We start from the raw sequence: 20,172 nt of genomic DNA on the forward strand, positions 1-20,172 counted from the left end.
CATCCAAACAGGCCTTGGAAGGCCCAACGGCACTGACCGGTCGCCGTGTCACCCTCAGCCACAGGAGTCACTGGATGCGGATATGGAGGGACATGTGGTGAGCACACCGCTCTCCCGACTGTACTTGTATGTCAGTTTACGAGAGCGAAACCGCTACTTCTCAGTCAAGTAGCTCTTCAGTTTGCCTCACAAGGGCTGATGCATTCCGCTTGCCAACAGCGCTCGGCAGACCAGATGGTCACTCATCGAAGTGCTAGCCCAGCCCGACAGCGCTTAACTTCGGTGATCTGACGGGAACCGGTGTTACCACAGCGGGAAGGCCATTGGCAAATTGCACTCACACGAAAAGTTATTAAAAGAGGCAACAACAGTAAGAGAATCTGAAATAAAGCTAAAGGCGCAGTATACTACATAAGAATCACTTGGTTGCTATCACCATCTCACATGGCACAAGCAACGCGAATCTCGAGAAATGAAATAACATTATAACTTGAGCTTAAATGACACATTCAACAATCATCTGATAAGAGACTGAGATGAAGTGTATAGATTAGTCAAGGCACTCTCCCATCGCTAAGCTACGGTAGGAGAAAGAACTGAGTTAAAGATATGAAATATTAAAAAGCCTGATAGCTCTACCTACACTACTACAGATGATCTGAACATACATCCTCACTTACCGAAGTCCCAGAGCACCGCACAGCACCACGTTACCGAATCGAGGTCGACAGGTAGCAACTGAAAAGGTGAGAGAAACTACGTTAAAGATATCTCTACCAAACTACGCAATAGCTGAATACCGGGTTCCACTAATCGGTATGCATGCGACAGCATGGGTGCTAAATATATTTCAAAATGCCGCGCATAAAAACAGTACTTTCTGTTGCTCGTACCTGGTGTTCTGTTGGTGACAAAAAGGCAGGGTCGAATGTTTTCGATAGCCTTGGCTAGGAACCATTTGTGTACCCAACAGAAGGATTATCTTAGTGTCACCATCCTACAGTATAGGGTTAAAGTATGAATATGACACACTTCTTCCTCCTTAGGCAGGTGGAGCAAACCGGTTGGTTCTTTTTGCATTTGATGTAGCCTACGGTGGGCTTGATTGGACTTACAGAGGTATCAGTAGTTCATGGGTCATTCCTCGGTAAATCACACAAAAAGTTTACTTACAGTATTTTCACTGTAACCAGCGACCAAAACCCAGCAGAGGTTTCCAAGATGGCTATCGACAGCAAGTGGTTGAAATGTTTGCGATATATTCCTGTGATCCCGACCTCAAACAACCATGAGAATTTTCTTTATATATTTATCGGTTTCCAAGATGCAGAGGTTTAAAGTTAGCCTACTTCGACACGTAAAACTCAGTATCAGGCGAAGTCCAAATAATAAATAACAGCAGCAAATTACTCAAATTTTTATGATTTAATCTCTAGGCTTTTATTTAGAAAACCTCTCTCCCCGTTTTCAAAAATCCTGGTTCATTATTGAGAAACATTCCTAATAGCTGTTTCTTGGTCACCAGAACCCAGCCGTGGATCCCGAGACGGTAGTGCGCAGCAGATGGTTGTAATTTATACGATGTGTTTCTAAGATCTCGAATGGATTTCCCATAGCTGGTATCCTTACTGATATTTTCACCAACTCCCTAGAAGAAAATATTTTAAATTGTTCTCCTCCAGTGTCGCTAGGCATTCTTTGTTATTCCAGATACGCTGATGATATTCTAATCATCTACAAAGGACCCGCTGACGGTGTTGATTGTATCTTTACCCTATTCAATGATCTTCATGAGAAAATTTCTTTCACTATCGAACTTGGAAAAGAGGCCCGTCAATTAAATTTCCTTGACTTGACGCTTACCATAGAAACAAATAAAATTTCTTTCAATATTTTTCGTAAAGTAACATATACCGACCAGATCGTTCCTGCATCTTCTACTCATCCACAATCGCATAAAAAAGCCTTCTTTCATTCTACTGTTCACCGAGCCATTTCCATCCCATTTTCTAAAGAAGAGTTCAACGACGAAATCAATTTACTTAAATCAATAGCAGTTAACAACGAGTATATACCTAACATAGTAGATGCGGTCCTTAAAAAGAAAACTGCTAAAAGAATTTTTACGCTAGGCACTTCTGTTATCGAGTCTAACTCAAAAAAATATTTCTCTATTCCTTTCGTGGAGCCTATCTCTTATCAGATCCAACGCATTCTTCGAAAGAAATATGATTGCAACGTTGCTTTTTCTATTAATAACAATTTGAAATATAAACTTCATTCATAATTTATATTCTATTCGTTCCCCTTTAGAAAATTCTGATGTCTACAAAATTGTCTGCGATACTTGCTCCTCTTACTAAATAGGACAAACTGGACGTGCCTTCACTACCAGATATAAAGAACACTTGCTAAGAGAAAATGGTACTAGCCCTCAAAATTCGTCTATTGCCGACCATCTACTAATTACAGGTCATTCACCTAATGCCATCTGCGATAGCATCATTTTGCACACCGAAAAGAAAGGGTGTCGACTAGGTATTCTAGAAGAATTGGAGATTTTCAAGCATTTTGCTCGAAAGGATAGCCTCATCCTTAACGAACGGGTACAGCTATGTAACAAAAATTTTTTCAATGGTATAAAGCCGTTACTAGATATCTGACTCCAGGTCTTCTTGTGCAGGTTGCCTGTATGTTCTTTTCCTTCTAAGGTAGTCCTGTGTTTTTTAATTATCAAATGTTTCTTGGCTATATTTCACGTCAATATTGCTTTCTACAATTTGTCATTCAGTGTTATCTACATTTTCATAATGGTGTTTTCATGTTTTATCTTAATGTTATAAGCATTGATGCAGACAAAATATGTTGTATGCTACTATCAAACAAACACTGCTTTCCGTTATGTACCAAATACTGTTTATTTATAATCATTTCTGCTATATTTCAACGTGATGTAGCCGAATTGTATCTACGGCTACTAGATGGCGCGCTCGTTGAAGTGCCATGTTCACCTGGCGGCATTTGTTAACGCAGGCACCTCAGTCCGTTTTGCAGCCTGCACCACGCAAGTTACGAGCAGTTCTTAGTGGCTCGCCATCACAGTTTTCTTTATCTTAAATATCTTTGTGACTAATTCCCTTTTGGCATATTTATTATTTTATAAATGTCATATAAGTACTGCCAGTCTTTCACGATGACTCCATACTTATACTGTATCATACGTTTTTAGTCATAATTCTGTGACCATGTTATAGACCATTCTTTGATTTAAATTCTGAGAAAGACACTCCTAGCATTGTTGATACCCTGTTAAATCGTTAAAAATAGTGACTGAGGGCTGTTTTCTTTCAATTGTAACTATTCGTGGTTCTGAACTTGCAGTCATGTACAAAATTTCACATATTTTACACTTATTGTACATGCTGCCACTTCACTAGCTGGTGAGGCAGCTAATGTTGGAAGCAAAGTTATAAGAGAACAATAAAATATGGAGTTGGAAGAAAAAAGTGACACAACCTAGCATTAGGAAGAATGGGTTCAGGTTTGAAAATGGATTGCAAAAAATAATCGATACTTATCCTCATGATTTAAGTAATTTTGACACAGAAGAACTTGATAAACAACATATGTTTATATGTTTCATAAAGTACCTGGCCAACCAATTGCGTTTGAATGTTGAGTATTAAATTTAAATATTTGTGATAATTTTGCACTATAATAAGACCATAAATGTAAAGTTTAGGTGCAACTCTGCAGCATCTCCAACTGGTGTTGTGCTTGATTCATTTGGTGTCAACATACCTAAGCAACTGCTTAAGTGTCTAGGTCAAAAAGAGCTATATTAAGAAGTTGACAGAACACAAAAATTCGATTAGTCATACATGGACAGTTGTGTAAATTTGTCGTAGAGCTCAAGTCAGATGGTCAAAGGTTTAACAAAATGTTGAGCCTGATAAATGACCATTTTGTGTTACATGGTGAGCAAGTTAAACATAATCCATTCTGCAGACACTGGAGAACTACAAAAAATTAGTGCATTATTTGGGTCAGAAATTCGAGATTTTTTAACAAAAATCAGTACGATGGTAGGTTCAAATGTTGAATCAAAAGTAAGAGATTTTCAGTCAAACACTGAAGAGTGTTAATCATCAGTAGATTCAAAGACAAATAATTTTAACAATGAGCTAGGTAATGTAAAAATGACTAATGTGTCAAACTAAAAAAGCGAATATTTTCTGTCAAAAACTGAATATTTTCAATAAAAAATCGAAGATCTGCAGTCATCAGAGGAGAAGGTAGATCCAAATACAGAAGATATGATCAAACAGTTTTGTAATGAGTTAGCCCATAGTTTTAGGCAACTAGGAGATATGTCGATTTTAGAGGTAGAAGACTTGTCGAAGTAAATGATCCAACAAGTTGCTGTGATGCAGTCACCAAGCAATATTTAGAAAAAATAAAATAAAATACTTAGTACAAAGCCTGAATATACAAACATTACAACACAGTTCAATAACTATGTTACTAAACAATTTTTATTCAAAGAAACAAGAAACCTTGCTACAAGGGTCGAATATATGAATATTCTATCACAACTTGATAATTACTATCCGAAGAAGGAAGTAGAGAGAGTGTCCAATATTAACGTCAGACAGACAGATTAAAGGGAAAGGTACGATAAAAAAGCCTACGAATTTTATTGCAATTTCAAAATAGAAAGCTATAATATGTGCTAAACTATGATTTTACACCGAAAAAATTGTTTTCTTTGGATCCTCGAAGATGAACAACTGGAAATGGAAGACAGAAAACTGAAGGGGTTAGCATAAAATGTAGACCAAAAGTAACAGAACTCACATTTAACTATTCTGTAGTTACATTAATAGAAATTGATTGCCATATTAACTAGAGCACTGGCCATTTCATTAAAGTTGTCTGATAATTACCATCCAGGCAAAAGATTAAAAAAGAAAGGGCACAAAATTGATGTGTCAGACGATGCAAAAATAAATTTGCTAGGTGAAATTTAATCTGTATAAATGGACAACCCCAACCAGATCTGATGTTAGAAGTGTAAAAACTTCGCTGCCAATCATAATCCTCAAAGATCAACAACTAAAAATGGAAGACAGAAGATTGAAGGTGTTTCCACAACATGTACGATTGAAATGAGCAAGTCTGTTAAAAAATTTGTAACTAATGGCATAGACGACAAATCGAAAGGAGATCTATAAGAAATTGGCATTGGGAACTTGAAAGTAACCTCAAAAATAAAAAAAATGACAAATATTTATTGTTTATTTCAACATCTTTTCAAAATTGGCATGACCTATGCCAGTTTATGATAAACCAGGCAAAAATGTTTCAAAAGATTGTGAAAACATTTTGGATAAGAGAGCTCCAAGAAATCTAGAAACAGATAATGCCAAGAATTCCACGACAAAGAATTTAAAAAACTGATAAAGAAATACAAGAGTAGCCATTACTCAACTTTCACTGAACTAAAGACATATGCTATTGAAAGTTTAAATGGTACATTGAATGAAATGACGATGAAAAAGTTTGTTCTTCAAGGCAATTACAGGCAAGCTGAAGAGGCTGAAAAGCTGGTCAATGAGGACAACAACGCAAAACATTGGATAATAAAGATGACTCCAAAACATATGACCAAAGCGAATGAGGAAGACTTGTTGATGACAGTTTTTGCTACTGGTGTAGGGAATACCAGATCCAAGTATAAAGTTGGTGTTCTCGTTAGAATCAGCAAACTTAAAGGAATTTAGGGAAAAGGATACATAGCCTCCGGTCAACACAAATTTTCGAAGTTGAACACATTATTCTTTCTAATCCACTTATGTAGAAGTTGAGAGCTTTGGACCAGAAAGACATGAAAGGATATATTCGTTAACACGAATTACAAGAATGAAAGAATTCTGATGTACACCTAATTAAAAATATGTTGAGGAAGAAAGGTGACCACGAATATGTTAAGTGATTTGGATTTGATGATTCACATAATAACTGAGTAAGAGGAAACCACATCATTTTATTAAGAAAATAGTTGTATATAAATGAGTGCACTGCAGATGAAAACGTTTGCTGCTTCATTATTTCTATCTGTATGCCATTCTGATTGTGTAGGTGAACATGGCATACACCTTGTACCTACATTCGTGAATCAGAAGACTGTGAATTTCTGTTTGGCCTAAAAGGTGACAAAATATATAATGTTTATGAGGGCTACAAGAAACTCATCCTTTGTTGTCATTGGAGTTCATCGCCTTTTTATTAACTGCAGTTGAGTAAATTTCATGTTCCACACTTCATATCATGTTCATAGTTCTATAACATTACTGAACAGACAGTTTTTATAGTCTTTTAGACATACTTCAGTTTTTATAAGAATCTCCTGACTCCCTTAGATTTTTTCTCCTCTTTTTTTGTCAACCTTATACACATACAGTTTCGCTCTCTGACCACAAAATTCTTCTATTGTTTTCCATTGCACTCACTTTCATTCTGCCAAAAACTTTCTTGCATACGTGCAGTATGTTGTACATAGTTTCTGTTGAGTAGTCATGTATATCAAAACCAACAACCATGAACATCATGTCTCCATAGAAGTCTTCAGTGTGTTTGTTGTACATGAAGCTACTCATATCTTGACAACAGATTTCAGGTTTTTTACCATATTTTAGTTTCATGACATTATAGTGAAAGCTGTACATCAGTTCTTTAGATAGATCAAGTATACTCGTTCCATTGTAAATTGGTTCATTGAACATGGTTTTGGTTTGAATCATGTGGATAGCAACAAAATTTTTGTTAAAAATTATTTTCCTTTTGTTTTTGTTACAAGTTTATCACACTTCTCTGTGTGTGACAATAATTTCAGGGCCACTCGGTCGGTTATGTTTTCAATCGTCATCACAAACATAGAGCTGTTTATGAGCTTGTAGAAATCCTTCTCAGAGTCTGTCTTTGTCTCCACTTCTGTGTTCAAGTCTAGGTATTTTTTCAGCCTGTCAGACTGCCTAAATTTTAAAACTCTGTGTAGTTTTGTTGTCTTCAGTCCCAGGGACAAATATTATTAAGGTATCATTGGTGGACGCTAAGCTGTCTTTATCATTCAATGTAGTCAACAACCTGCTTTCTACAGCTCTGGGCAAGTTCTTATTTTGAGGGATATTTTTTGGATATTGTAAATATATTTAATATATGTATTCTGTAGAAAATTTGTCTGAAATTTTACATTTTTCTTAGAATTGAAACAAGTAGGATCATCCCATTCTAACCTACAATATGGTAATTCTTGACTCATGCTGCCACCATACAGACTGTTTGTATCTATGTATGTCAAATAATATTATGTCATAGGTGGGTGATATTCCTTCAACTACTCGTTGTTTGCCTTCACATACCTCTTACAACAATAGGATACACCACCTCTTTTGCCTGTTTCTACCATCTGAATCACTCCATAATCATGTTACAATTCAAGAGGTTCTTTAGTAATTTTTAACATCGCATCCCAAGATATACTATGTTCGGTACAGTGTCAAGATACTTCAAAATCATAGACTTTCATACAAGTTCCTCTAAAATTTTCAAAGAATTCAGCGAACAGCAAAATGTCAATGAAGAGGTAAATATCATGGGAACCATCAATATTCTTGACATTAAATTTTTACAAACCCAATTTGCATCGGTGTAGTTTCCATCACTTACATCACAGTCGTTCAGTCTGTTGTACAAAGTCTTCCTTTGGTGGAAGCTACGTTTCTTCAAATTTTTTACATCTTGCCCATGCAATCATAAGGATAGTCAACCTTTTTCATCGCTAGACTGACCAGGGTATCTGGGAAAATATTTCTAATGTTTATCATTTGTTCTTTCTTCAAATCTGATGAAAGTTGTCGTCTAGAGGCCATGCACCTAAACATGTCAATAATCTCTTTCTCAAAAATGCTATCTTCTTGTCAAAACTGATGTAACTGTTTGCTTGCTAGAAACTTAATCTGTTTCTTTCTCATTGTACCTGAGTTCTTTCATAAACAAATAATAGTCATATCCTACAAATTATGTAGAGAAATTTTTACACTAAATATCTTAGAACAAAGACCTTAAAACCTCTAATAGTACCTCAAAATGTTTGCTAGATTCGAAATTTGAAAAGAAACGATTAATTTTGGTCTTGGGTTACTCTCCATGAAATGGACCACATAAACCATCTAATTATCAGAGCTTGTCAAGTCCTAATCATTTAGTAAGTGATTTCTGAAATATGAAGATAAAAGTTCACTTCATCATTTATACAGCATAAAAGAATAGTTGCAAAACAGTATACATTTTTGAAGGCTTAGGACTTGCAAATTGTGCAGAATTATCTCAATTCAATGTCAGGAATCTGTTTAAAATGTTATCCTTAAAGAAATTTTAGAATTGTCAAATTTTTTGTAATTTGGAAAGTTGAGTACACTCAAGAAGTAGACGAGATTGACCTTAGTAAGCTGTCTCTTTCTTTTAACCATTTTATATTCGGTCAAAAACATATTACCATAAAGATTGGCATGCTGTGGACTGTAGCCTATATGGTATTCTTTCAAAAACTTTCATTAATAATTTAGTAAATAATTTTTCTGTGCCCACATGGAGCTTTGTAAAATATTGAAAGGAAAAAGTCTCCCTTACCATACATATGTTGATGATATATTCATTGTTTATCTGGTTAATTATGATGATTATTAGCACAAGATTTTAATCTCATATATTAAAAATTTATGTTTACAGTAGAATTTCAAAATTATGAATTATTAAGTTTCCAAGATATGTAAATTTCAAACTGTATATAGACATTCATCGTAAGCCAACTACAACAGATTTAATTATTATAGCTGACTCCTGTCATCCTGCTGCACACAAACATGTATATACTTTTTTAATATTACATCAAGTAGCGAAATTAGTACTTGACACAGTTACAGTTAACCAAGACATTAATATGATATTACACGTTGGTTTACCTAAGGGTTTTGCAGAACAAACAATTCGAAATTTTGGTAAAAATAGTTTTAATAAAGTAGAGAAGGAGACAATATTTACAGACAAGGTCACCCCCATTTCTAAAACATATTTTTTTCCCTTTTACGACAAAATCATCAAATATCCAAGTTATATCTTAGTACGAAACCTAGCCTGCAGTTTAAACTTCCTAAAGAAAGGATAAAGTGCAGGTTGGGTTCCATACAAAAAAATAACTTGGATTTTCTTCTCCCCCATAGTTTGGGTGATACGTTTAATAAATTCACTAACGCCAGAGTTGATAGAGTTAGATATGGGTCCTGTGATAAATTTCATGTACACTAAATGGAAAGGGAATGTAGTGATGCAAGGGGTACCAAATTTGTCATAAAAGTTCGTAAATTACTCAACTGATAGTATTTTTCGGTACAGGTATTTCGTTCATTCCAAGCAAGTATCAATAGGTGACGTTATCGTCCAGACACGAGTTGAGAGTAATATGAATCCGTTTTAGCAGACTAATAGTTTCTTTCAGAGGATAAAATTTTATTGATTATGATAGACAAGTTCTTGAAGTTTATTTAGCATAGGAAATTTATAATTAGTAATTGTATGTCATAATTTATCTGTTTAATATAAAGGTGTTTTGATTTTTGTATACATGTAAAAAGTGTGAATTTATGTGTGGCTTTTACTCTTAGAGTGCTAAAAGTGCCCGTGTACAGTTCACAGTCCTGTGTGGTGAATTTAATTTTGTGATTTTGAGCTGAATAGAGACAAATCCAGTTTCATTTAGACTTTATGTGAGATAGACACATCACGTTATTTCAAAAAAGTCGTTTAGCCCATCAGGGAAAATTGAAACCTGTGCATTCAATTTGAAACAAGTTACACGCTAGTGTGTGATTGAGCTTTCCATTAAATCGCGTATAATAACTGCAAACATGCTAGGACTTAATGCACGAAGGTTGAAATTACTTTTCGTGACAAATACTGATTTTTGATAACAACGAACCGAAAATTCAAAATATCGATTTTTCTGTTTTAATTAGAGCACATATCACCTTGTTGATCACGTTGCTTAGCAACACTGTAATGCAAATCAATTCATTCATTAGAACGATTTGCGACATAATAGGTCCCATTACACATACAAAATGTTACACGGAATTTGCTAATCGAATGAGAGTATAAGAGTGTTATTTTCAAGAAATGCCAATAAACCAGTGGTTTTAAAAGTTAAATTATCAACTGTTTTGTGGCTTCATTGATATTGCATTTCACTGACGAACACTATTCTTATTGATAAATGAACATTAATTGCAAGGAGATTTTGAATACTCATTAACACAGCCAAGCAGCAGTTCACATCACAATCAGTAATAAATTCTGATATAGCTGAACGAGCATTACTTCATTAAAACAGAGTAATCAGCTTCCAATATTATGATAAAATGTTCCATGTGGAATTATTAAAATCTTGTGTAGGTATAATAAGGTTTATCTGAACACTTCTATCATACGTTATTATTTCACATGAACTGGACAGATTATTAGTAGGAAACGAATTCACCCACAACAGATTGTCCCACGCCACTACCAAACATTTGTCGTGACTCTTCACAAGAGATCTGTCCGCCACTGTTAGCAAAGTAGTCGGCGTGGCAGAATGCCTCGCCAAGGGGGCTGAGTTCTGTTCCCGGCTGGGATAGGAGATTTTCTCCGCTCGGGGACTGGGTGTTGTGTTGCCCTCATCATCATTTCATCCCTATCTCCTACGCACAAGTCGTCGAATGTGGCGTCGAATGCAATAGGTACTTATCCTCGGCGGCCAAACTCCACCGAATGGGGGACTCCCGGCTCACAATGCCGTACGCTCATTTCCATTCCCATAAGAGATCTCAAGAAGCTGTGATCAAGAAACAAGAAAAGAAGAGACATCGGTATAGCACTTCGAAGCAAGATTCAGGAAGCACAATTATGTAAGTATGAGCAGTGCTTTGGACTGTCATTTAAGGGTGAATTGCCACTAGTTACGTCCTTGGGAGAGTATTTTAAACATCATACATTTTTAACCCAAAGGCAGTGATTTGGACACTTTAGAAGATCTTTAAATTTATGCTCATCGTCGCATTAACACTGTGTAATATATGTACAAGTAAAATATACTAAACAATGGTTTTTAGGCACTTTTGATGAGCTACCGGCTTAATTTCTCTTTTACGTTTCTCACTAGTGCAAACGTACCATATTCCGTTTTATTTGCATTGTACACTTAGTGTCAAATAAAACATATGACTTCATAACTGCGATTTTGTGCCTAGGTTTAATTTTTCTACTTAACTGTTTTATCTTTTACCATATGTCTAAAGTATCTTTTACATTACCTGTATGTTAGTGTGAAATACACACCACTTAAAAGTTTGTATAAAGATCTGTTCTTATTGTAAAGCATTCGTCTGCAAGCTGTCTGTATGTCATGCCAGTATTGCTGTCCGTAAGTGAATACAATAACTTCATGCCTTATAAGTCAAAAGACTTCTCTGTCACAGTGTTGTACTCATACCGCACTTTGGTGCATATTTCTGTAAAGTTTTGTGTATAATTTTAGTTCCAAATCACTATGACTGTATAAATACGTTTCTGTTTGTGTTAACATTAGTAAAGTATAACATTTCTTATTAATTTAGTAGGTCATCTGATGATCGACTATTCCTGAACCGTGTTATGAAATTAAAGGATTTCCATCACCATCTACTTTTTTCGACCTACCAGCGTCACAATAAAAAAAAAGTATTTCTAAAGATCGTCGTGTGCACATAATCCTTGAATCTGATGGTTATGTGAAAAGCTGTCAAGTAGCTCTGTTTGTTTGGAATTCTGTCTATTTTGTAATAGCCTATATAAAGCTGCCTCTTATTGTTCTTATTGTTCTCTTTCTGGAGAAGTGAAGATTTTGGGCAAGTCTTCAAAGAACATCATCTCCTACTTAATATCTTTGGAGGCCTATTTGCCGTAATTTCTTTTCTGAATAGGCTTCTCTCAAATGTATTGTTCTGTGGGTGTGACTACGTTTGTCTTAACCAGTCCCACCCAGGAACATTCTTGTCTCTGAAGATACTTAACAGCCCGACGTTGTGTCCAAGTGGTTCTAGGCGCTTCAGTCCAAAATCGAGCCTCTGCTATGGTCGCAGGTTCGCATCCTGCCTCGGGCATGGACGTGTGTCAAGTCCTTAAGTTAGTTAGGTTTAAGTAGTTCTACGTCTAGGGGACTGATGAACTCAGATGTTAAGTCCCATAGTGCTTAGAGCCATTTGAACCGTTTGAAGACAGTAAGCAGATCAGCAATTTATTCATTTCTTCTGCCTTGCATAATACTTTAACTGGAGTACAGTGGTGTGTATATAGGGAAATTATTTACGATTTGTCAAAATAATTCTAGATATTCTATCTGGCATGTTTGTTGAACTGGTGCTTTAGTATGTATAAACCTTCACAGAAAATTATTGATGTGGTACCGCTTTCTGGGTGAAATCTTGATATTAGTATTTGTTTGTTCATAAGGCATTTTCACATATGGATGAGATGCAAGTTCACCACAAGTGATATCGTACTTAACATCTGTATAATGAAGACTTATTATATATTCTGTAATGTTGTTAAACTGGTACTGGCAGCATTTTGCAGAACAGCTATATGTTTATATGTCTATAAATAATACTGCTTGTACTGACTGTCTTTCATTAGAAATACATATACATCTGAGCACTCACGTAAATTTAATGATAGATGAGGCAATTCATCTACTATATTGGCTTTTCCAGAAACATGTATTATTTCAAAATTGTATTCTTATGATAACAGTGACCAACATACCAAGCATTGATGCAGTAGTTAACATGACATAAGAAAGTTTAATATCTGATGATCACAGATGGCTTTGTTGTTTTTATATACATATAGTAAATAAATTTGTTAAAGGCTGAAGATACAGCTACAGTTTCCAACTCATTAGCAGAGGAATATCACTCACACTCTGTCAATGTGCAGCTGGGACAACTTGTAACACAAATATCTTCTTTCCACTTCATCAACTTGAAATAAACATGCTCCCAAACCAGCGAATGGGGCAACAGTAACAACACAGAAGCACTTGGACTATCTGGATGATTTAGAATACCAGAACTAACAAAACCATGTTTTATTGACAAAAACTTTTTCTGGCAGTCACTTGTAGAAATCCATAGCACATTTTTCTTTAATAAGGTAAATAAAGCTGTGCTATTCAAAAGTTGATTAGGTACAACCTGCTGAAAAAGTAAGCATAACCAAAAAAATGCTTTAACTTATTTTTTCAGTTCTTGGATAAAGAAAACTATTTATATGACTGATTTTGTCTGGACCTGGTATTATCCCTCTAGGAGTAAACATGTGACCTAGAAATTTAATCTCGTCCTTTACAAATTTTGAGTGCTTAAATTACCTACACTTCTGCTTCTAAAATTTGTGCAATGTTCTTTTCAGGATATTTAAACTCATCCCACATAGGAGTAACTACTAGTAGATAATCAACATACAATATTACCTCGTGTAGTAAGTCAGGGCCAAAGACTATATCTGAGGCAGTAATGAATAAACCTGAGCTAAGATTTAACTCAAATTACAATAAACAACATGGATAACCCCTGCCTTCAAATATGAGAGCATACTTTCAGGACACGTTTGATAGGCATACCTGCCAGTACCAAGATCTCAAATTGATGCTGGTAGGCACTTGATAGCATTAAACTATTGCAACTCTTCATAAAAATTCTTGGGTATAGTACAAATGGGAACAATAATTTTGTTGGTAGCTGTCACATCTACTACCAGACAAAAACTTCCCCAGGCTTTTCCTCAGCTAATAAGGAGCTATGGAGACATTGTGGGTCCTATGATTCTCCACTCACGAAATTCACACATTTCATTAGTGACTGCCACTTGGTTTGTCCACAGGATGGTGTATGTATTCTGACAGTATACAAGGTGGGACAGTTGAAACTGTTCATGGAGATACATGGGACACTACAACCTGGATGAAAGAAGGTTGTAATACAAGTTGTTCATATCGAATGTGGACATCCAACGAAACTAAATTCGACTCCCCTCTCCGACCCCATCCCCAAGGGGGTGGCTGGGGGTCAACTTTGAAATATTCAATAGAATCCCATAATTTTTTATTGCGGAATCGGATTCTTTGGGGAAAAAATATGTATGTTTTGTGTGGAACAAATTTATCGTTGTGTGGTAGATGGCGCTGTAATCGACCCAAATCAAAATGGGTTACAAACCATTGAAAAGTGATAGGGGAATATTAATATGTTAATCATTGTCCACGATACATTTTGTATCATCCAAAAAATCGGTTGTAATGCACAGATGGCGAATATGCGTTGCTCTCCTTGGTCAGACTCTCGCTGTAGGAGCAATACCTATATGTGCCAGGAAGTAGTCCCATTGTGTCGAGCGCAACTGTGTCCTCACCGTTAACGATGGACAAGAAAATACGAGCACGAAGCGGTCACGGTTCACTTCACTGCAAACATTCGAGCTGGAAACGTCTCTTCCTACATGTGCGACGTTGTTGACGATTGCAGGGAGGGTACATATCACTACTTCTCACTTTGCGTCAAATAGACATGTAGAAGAAGCTGGTTGACCGTACGCTAACCTGTTCCCTAAGAGGAATGTTCCTTCTGGAACGATATTTTGCTCTATTATCCAACTGTTTACACACCACTGGAAGTGTTGAATCAACATGAAGAATACGACCGCGGCGTGCAGTGAACGAAAATACCGCAGTAGATATTTTAGCTGTAACTGCTGCATATACTCACATTAGTTTGCGGCAAATCTCATGACGTACAGGAATTTTGCGATGAAGTTTTTTAAGCATACTGCATGAAGACTAATACCACTCACATCACCTGTGATTGCGAGCCCCACAAGTGGGTGAATTTCAAGGCTGCTTGAACTTTTTCAGTGGGATACAACAACAACTAATAGCTAATGATGATTTTCCTACAAAGATACTTTTCCCGGATGAAGGAAAGTTTACAAACAACTGTCACGTGACTTGGTGCAATATTCATTATTTTGCGATGGAGAATCCCCGCTGATTAAGACAACTTGAACTTCAACTCCCCTGAAGTGTTAATGTTTGGTGCAGTTTGTTAGGTGGTTTGTTAGATGATAACGTGAATGGTTGATGTATGGCGACTTTTAGATAATATTTTGCCAGTATTACTGGAGAACGTCCTACTTCAAACAAGAATCCTTATCTGGTTTCAACACGATGGCTGTACAGCGCATTATTCATGGATATATCGTGAAGTTCTGCATTGATATTTTCCTGGTCGATGGATTGAATGAGGAAATCCTCATGAGCGGTCTGCACGTTCACCCGCTTTTTGTTATGGGGAATGCCAAACCCATGCAAACTCCTGAAAATATGCGGCAGCGAATTATCAGTGAACGGGTTAACATTAGCGAAGAGACACTTAGGGACGTAGGATTGTCTTTCAGAAACAGGGTTGCGATGTATATTGCAGCGAACGGGCACAGTTTCCGACATTGGCTTTAGTAAAATATGAAGATCTGTGTACGGCAAGGGAGCGCACCTAAGACGAGCACCCCAATAGTGAGAGGTAAGAGGGCGCACTTAAATCAAGCAACACATTGGTGAGAAGCAGGGGGCACACATAAAACAAAAAACCCGAAGGTGAGAGGCAAGGGGACTCATCTGGAACAAGCACTTCAACGATGAGAGGCAGTGGACTCAAAATTGCACCCTGAATGGAATGAAACACTACAATTTCCATATCATTGTTCTTGGTTAACACTAAATATAGTTGTCACTGAGTTGATACACAATCCAATGACCTGTTACAATCACTTTTCACTTCAGCGCACTCTGTGAAGGTAATTTCATCAGTTATGTGGACACTGTAATGTGTTATGCTCTGGGCAATCACGTTGGTTAGTTATAGAAGAACGGTGTCGCATTACAGAATGTACGAATAGCGCATTTCTACCATCCTGGTATTCTCATCTGTTGGGTAATTTCCTGAGATACGATCATCTTTCAACAGATTATTACCCATTTTTATTTGCGTGGACTACAACGCCATGTATCACATAACGCTAATTGTCTCATACAAAGAGTTTTTCTGGAGAATCCTAATCCGCTATAAAAATTATGGGTTCCCATTGAAGATTTCAACGTTACCTCCCTCCCACCCCTTGAAGAAGGGGCAGGGTGATCGAGTGTAATGTGGGTGTCTCCATTTGAGACTGTTACTTCAATCCTTTTTGTAATCCGATATTTAGTTTACCATGTATTTCATAAAACGGTTTTAACTGCCATCCAATATATCATGGGTGTGAACGTCCCTATGATGCTGGTATGTAATAATAACACCTAGTTACTGTCAACATTATGTACATACTTTAAACTTAACTAAACTAAACCCCTCCCAAACAGGGCATGAAGGCCCAAAGGTACCGAACGGCCACCATGTCATCCTCAGCCCACAGGCGTCACTGGATGCGGATATGGAGAAGCATGTGGTCAGCACACCACTCTCCCAGCCATATGTCAGTTTCCGAGACCAGCGCCGCTACTTCTCAATCAAGTAGCTCCTCAATTTGCATCACAAAGGCTGAGTGCACCCCGTTTGCCAACAGCGCTCGACAGACCGGATGGTCACCCATCACTGGTGTTACCACTGCGACACAAATCTTTTAATTCTCCTGTCGAAATGAGTCAACGGCCCTAGCTCTATAACCTTATCTAACATTTGACATTCATTACTGTCAGCTGCACTACAGTGAGAAGGTGCACATAGGCTATGCAGCTTTTGTTCTAATGAACTGTACCTTTAGGCATTGGTAGTTTTTACCATGCTTAACCTTTGTCTTCACCAGGTCGCCGCGCGGGATTAGACGAGCGGTCTGATGTGCTGCAGTCGTGGACTGTGCGGCTGATCCTGGCAGAGGATCGAGTCCTCCCTCTGGCATGGGTGTGTGTGTTTGTCCTTAGGAAAATTTAGGTTAAGTAGTGTGTAAGCTTATGGACTGATGACCTTAGCAGTTAAGTCTCATAAGATTTCACACAAATTTGAACTTTTTTTTTTTCACCAGGTCAAGAGTAATAATTTAGCTGTCGATGTTCGGGAAACAGTTGTCTGAGGAGAATTCTATCGCTGCATCCTTTTACCATATGAACTCAACGCAGAAAATGCATTCAGCATCTAATCCATTAACGATTAGGAACGTGCATTTTATAACTCCTTTTCCTATTACGTCTTCCAGTTGGATCTTGATTTGACATTTCATGACCTGACAGTGTCACCATTGATCTCACAATTCTGTACAGTAAAGATGGGTGCTCTCGTCATACTAAGTGAGTGAGTGATACTAAATAAATTGGATGACATAACATTCAGCATAGAACACTTATAGTTGGGATCTAGCCTACGATAGCATTATGGCATTTGTAGTTTTCAGTTGTGTATCTTCCCCAACGTCTGTGTCATCGTTATATCATAATGTACACTCCTGGAAATGGAAAAAAGAACACATTGACACCGGTGTGTCAGACCCACCATACTTGCTCCGGACACTGCGAGAGGGCTGTACAAGCAATGATCACACGCACGGCACAGCGGACACACCAGGAACCGCGGTGTTGGCCGTCGAATGGCGCTAGCTGCGCAGCATTTGTGCACCGCCGCCGTCAGTGTCAGCCAGTTTGCCGTGGCATACGGAGCTCCATCGCAGCCTTTAACACTGGTAGCATGCCGCGACAGCGTGGACGTGAACCGTATGTGCAGTTGACGGACTTTGAGCGAGGGCGTATAGTGGGCATGCGGGAGGCCGGGTGGACGTACCGCCGAATTGCTCAACACGTGGGGCGTGAGGTCTCCACAGTACATCGATGTTGTCGCCAGTGGTCGGCGGAAGGTGCACGTGCCCGTCGACCTGGGACCGGACCGCAGCGACGCACGGATGCACGCCAAGACCGTAGGATCCTACGCAGTGCCGTAGGGGACCGCACCGCCACTTCCCAGCAAATTAGGGACACTGTTGCTCCTGGGGTATCGGCGAGGACCATTCGCAACCGTCTCCATGAAGCTGGGCTACGGTCCCGCACACCGTTAGGCCGTCTTCCGCTCACGCCCCAACATCGTGCAGCCCGCCTCCAGTGGTGTCGCGACAGGCGTGAATGGAGGGACGAATGGAGACGTGTCGTCTTCAGCGATGAGAGTCGCTTCTGCCTTGGTGCCAATGATGGTCGTATGCGTGTTTGGCGCCGTGCAGGTGAGCGCCACAATCAGGACTGCATACGACCGAGGCACACAGGGCCAACACCCGGCATCATGGTGTGGGGAGCGATCTCCTACACTGGCCGTACACCACTGGTGATCGTCGAGGGGACACTGAATAGTGCACGGTACATCCAAACCGTCATCGAACCCATCGTTCTACCATTCCTAGACCGGCAAGGGAACTTGCTGTTCCAACAGGACAATGCACGTCCGCATGTATCCCGTGCCACCCAACGTGCTCTAGAAGGTGTAAGTCAACTACCCTGGCCAGCAAGATCTCCGGATCTGTCCCCCATTGAGCATGTTTGGGACTGGATGAAGCGTCGTCTCACGCGGTCTGCACGTCCAGCACGAACGCTGGCCCAACTGAGGCGCCAGGTGGAAATGGCATGGCAAGCCGTTCCACAGGACTACATCCAGCATCTCTACGATCGTCTCCATGGGAGAATAGCAGCCTGCATTGCTGCGAAAGTTGGATATACACTGTACTAGTGCCGACATTGTGCATGCTCTGTTGCCTGTGTCTATGTGCCTGTGGTTCTGTCAGTGTGATCATGTGATGTATCTGACCCCAGGAATGTGTCAATAAAGTTTCCCCTTCCTGGGACAATGAATTCACGGTGTTCTTATTTCAATTTCCAGGAGTGTATTTAGTGGATTACTTATTTGGCCCCAGTCCATCCCATAATTGGAGGGTGTGATTTAACCAAATTAAGTTTCTTGCGCCTGTCGTTATGTAATTGGGCTCGATAATATTTGCTCTTGGATTTTGTGTCAGCGTGTTTTTATCAATAGTACAGTTTTGTACTGGAATTTCTTTCAAGTTATGGTTGTTAAAATGTTTGGTAAATTGAAATTTCCCATTTTGGGATTTGTTCTTTTCCAATTAAAACTTTTTATACCACAACCATCAGCCTGAGTGTTATGTAGTCGAGGTTACACGGGCTCTGTCACAAAGTTAACATGACAGTCTGTTGTTCTTCTGTGACTGTTCTTGTAGCAGAGAGGACAGAGCTGTGTCATTACAGTTACTGTTATTGCAAAATTTTCCCATGAAGTGATCAAGATTCGCTTCGGACGTTTGGACTAATCTGCATGTTAGATCCATCGGCAATTTTGCTTTAAATATTCTTAAAATGTACCTGTGTGATATGGGTTCATCCCAATACTGAGTTTTATTCAAGAAATACTTATGTAGACTTCCTTGCGTACTTTTAAAGTTTCAGGATTAAATACGTCCTTACAAAGTCTTTCTTGCACATAACCAGAGAAGTATTTTGATAAGAACGTGTTCTCAAACTGTTTGTAAGATTGACACCTTTCAGTGGTCTTAATGGCCCGAAGGACAGATTCCCCTGAATAAAACGTGTGGTGAAGTGTATCTTTTGTTAATCTGTCCACGACCTGGGCAACACTCCTTCAAAGGACTTGATAATCATAGCGGGATGAATATTTTTGGCAGGTGTAGAGATCTGGAACTGTCAGTGTTTTAACAAACACTTATCTAACAGAACAGAGGGTGTTGGATGCTCCCACTCCATAGGATATATGATTAGGTGGCAGACCTGCCTCATCTACATCATTTCTGTACACTCCATCATAGAATTCAGCACTAATATTTTTGTCGCTTATCCCAGCAACAGAAGGCAGTGTGTCTTTTACCCTATGCTTCGTCAGTGACAACTATTGTTGTATGTTGCTTTTTTGTGTCGAAACACTGTCTCACCACTCAGGTATATCTTTCCTTAGTGCACTTTTAATTCGCTTTAATTTCGTGTTAATT

General features: G+C 38.4%; 1 pseudogene; it reads right to left on the reverse strand.

The window, feature by feature from the left end:
• Positions 1 to 210: 210 nt before the first annotated feature.
• Positions 211 to 328, reverse strand: LOC126264007 (5S ribosomal RNA; annotated as a pseudogene).
• Positions 329 to 20,172: the final 19,844 nt, after the last annotated feature.

Source organism: Schistocerca nitens, chromosome 6 (genome assembly GCF_023898315.1).
Source record: "Schistocerca nitens isolate TAMUIC-IGC-003100 chromosome 6, iqSchNite1.1, whole genome shotgun sequence".
NCBI classification, from domain to species: Eukaryota; Metazoa; Arthropoda; class Insecta; order Orthoptera; family Acrididae; genus Schistocerca; species Schistocerca nitens.